This window comes from Passer montanus, unplaced genomic scaffold, assembly GCF_014805655.1.
Source record: "Passer montanus isolate IOZ18808 unplaced genomic scaffold, ASM1480565v1 scaffold663, whole genome shotgun sequence".
Lineage (NCBI taxonomy): Eukaryota > Metazoa > Chordata > Aves > Passeriformes > Passeridae > Passer > Passer montanus.
Genome location: NW_024371738.1, coordinates 192 through 2728, shown reverse-complemented (window position 1 = coordinate 2728; position 2537 = coordinate 192). Strand labels below are relative to the sequence as shown.

The following is a 2537-nucleotide window of genomic DNA, read 5'->3' as shown; positions in this document are numbered from 1 at the left end:
CTCTCAGGTGCCCCCAGGTGCCCCAGGTGTGCCCAGGTGCCCCAGGTGTGCCCAGGGTGCCCCCAGGTGTGCCCGGGTGTTCCCAGGTGCCCCCAGGTGTACCCCAGGTGCCCCAGGTGCCCCCAGGTGTCAGGTGTGCCCAGGTAAGGCCCAGGTGTGCCCAGGTGTATCCAGGTGCATCTCAGGTGACTCCAGCTGTGCCCAACTGTACCCGGATGTGCCCAGGTGTATCCCAGCCATGCCCAGGTGTATCTCAGGTGTGCCCAGGTAAGGCCCAGGTGTGCCCAGGTGTATCCAGGTGCATCTCAGGTGACTCCAGCTGTGCCCAACTGTACCCGGATGTGCCCAGGTGTATCCAGGTGTATCCCAGGTGTATCTCAGGTGTGCCCAGGTAAGGCCCAGGTGTGCCCAGGTGTATCCAGGTGCATCTCAGGTGACTCCAGCTGTGCCCAACTGTACCCGGATGTGCCCAGGTGTATCCCAGCCATGCCCAGGTGTATCTCAGGTGTGCCCAGGTAAAGTCCAAGTAGCCCCAGGTGTGTCCAGGTGTGGCTCAAGTGAGGCCCAGGTGTGCCCAGCCGTATCCCAGCCATGCCCAGGTGTACCCAGCTGTGCCCAGGTGTGCTGAGATGACCCCAGGTGTGCCCAGGTGTGAATCCCCTCCCAGTCCCTCCCAGTCCCACCTCCAGCACCACGCTCAGCTGTTTCTCCCCCGCCGCCGCTCCCCTCCACTTCCCGCCATCCTCGGGCCTCAGCAGATTCTCCGCCGGGTGACGCTGCGGACGCACCGGACGCTCAGCACCGACCCCTTTCCCCCCCCTCCCCGGTACCGGAGCCTCCTCCCGGTGCTGCCGAACCCTCCCCGGACCCACCGGGTCCGCGCTGGTCACCGACACCACCCGCGTGAAGGGGATCTCCGCCATGGCCGCTCCCGCCTCACGGCTGCGCCGGAAGCCCCCTCAGAGCTCCGCCGGAAGCCGCCTCAGAGCGGCCCTGTGGGAGGCGCTCTGCCAAACGCCCCCCGAACTCTATGGTTTGACTTAGTATTCTCTATTTCTGCGCATGCGCGCGGAGGCGCTCTACCCCGCAAGTCCTCCCGCCTCTATGGTCACGCGGGGTTTCTTCCCGCCCTTTTCCAATCGCGGGAAGCCGTGAGGGGAAAGGGGGCGGAGCCAAGGTAATTAAACCCCCATGAGGGGAATTACACCTAATTAACCCTCGAGGCGGTAATTAATTAACATCCGGCGTTAATTAAGAGCGAGACGAGGCGGTTTTGGCGGTTTATTGGCGCGGGGGGCGGCTCCCAGTGCTCCCAGTTCAGCCCAGTAAGCGGCCGTACTCGGCCAGGGCCGAGGATTTCTTCACCCCGTCCCAGATGCGGGCGGCGTAATGGAACCTGCACCAGTATGGACCAGTATAAACCAGTATGGACCAGTACGGGCCAGTACAGGTAAGAAATGCCCTCCCAGTTAATCCCAGTCCCCTCCCAGTTGCCCTCAAACCTCCTCCCAGTCCCTCCCAGTTTATCCCAATCCCCTCCCAGTTTATCCCAGTCCATCCCAGTCCCCCCCAATCCATTCCCAGTCCCCTCCCAGTAATCCCCAACCCCCTCCCAGTTTATCCCAGTCCCCCTCAATCCCCTCCCAGTACAAACCAGTAAAGCCAAACCCCCCTTTAACCCTTTCCCAGCCCCTCCCAGTCCCTCCCAGTTTAAACCAGTAACACAAATCCCTCTTTAACCCTTTCCCAGTCCCCCCAATCCCCTCCCCATCCCCTCCCAGTACAAACCAGTAAGCCCAAATTGCCCCTTAACCCTTTCCCAGTCCCTCCCAGTCCCTCCCAGTCCCCCCAATCCCCTCCCAGTCCCTCCCAGTATAAACCAGTAACCCCAAATCTCCCTTTAACCCTTTCCCAGTGCCCCCAGTCCCTCCCAGTCCCTCCCAGTTCACACCAGTTCCCCTCCCAGTCCCTCCCAGTACAAACCAGTGACCCCAAACCCCCTCCCAGTTAATCCCAGTCCCCGTCTCCCCCAAGCGCCTGCCAGTGCCTCCCAGTTTATCCCAGTCCCCCCCAGTCCCTCCCAGTCCCTCCCAGTCTCACCAGTTCCGCTCGGTCAGCAGGCTGTGGGATAACTGGGAGCGCGCGGCCGCCAGGACCCTCCCCCGCAGCCGGGCCAGGAGCCCCCCGAGCCCCCCCCGGCCCCGGAAGGGGGGCAGGGCCGGGAACAGCGCCCCTCCCCCACCTGTAAGGATTTATACTGGTTTGTACTGGTTTATACTGGGATATACTGGTTTGTACTGGGATATACTGGTTTGTACTGGGATGGACTGGGATGTACTGGTGAGGAGTCCAGGGGGTACTGGGACCATCCCCAGGGATCCATACTGGTCTATACTGGTCCGTACTGGTTTGTACTCGTCCATACTGGTCCATACCAGTTTCTTCTGGTCTGTACTGGTTTATACTGGTTTATACTGGTTTGTACTGGTTTGGACTGGGATATACTGGTTTGTACTGGGATATACAGGTTTGTACTG

At 61.2% G+C, this 2537-nt stretch overlaps 1 long non-coding RNA gene across 1 annotated transcript; it reads right to left on the bottom strand.

The window, feature by feature from the left end:
- Positions 1-668: 668 nt before the first annotated feature.
- On the bottom strand, positions 669-2240 carry LOC120511571. Its single transcript, XR_005629761.1, has 3 exons — positions 2101-2240; positions 873-1396; positions 669-776 (listed from the first exon to the last, which is right to left on the bottom strand). It is a non-coding gene; the product is annotated as an uncharacterized LOC120511571 (long non-coding RNA).
- Between the last annotated feature and the right edge of the window lie 297 nt (positions 2241-2537).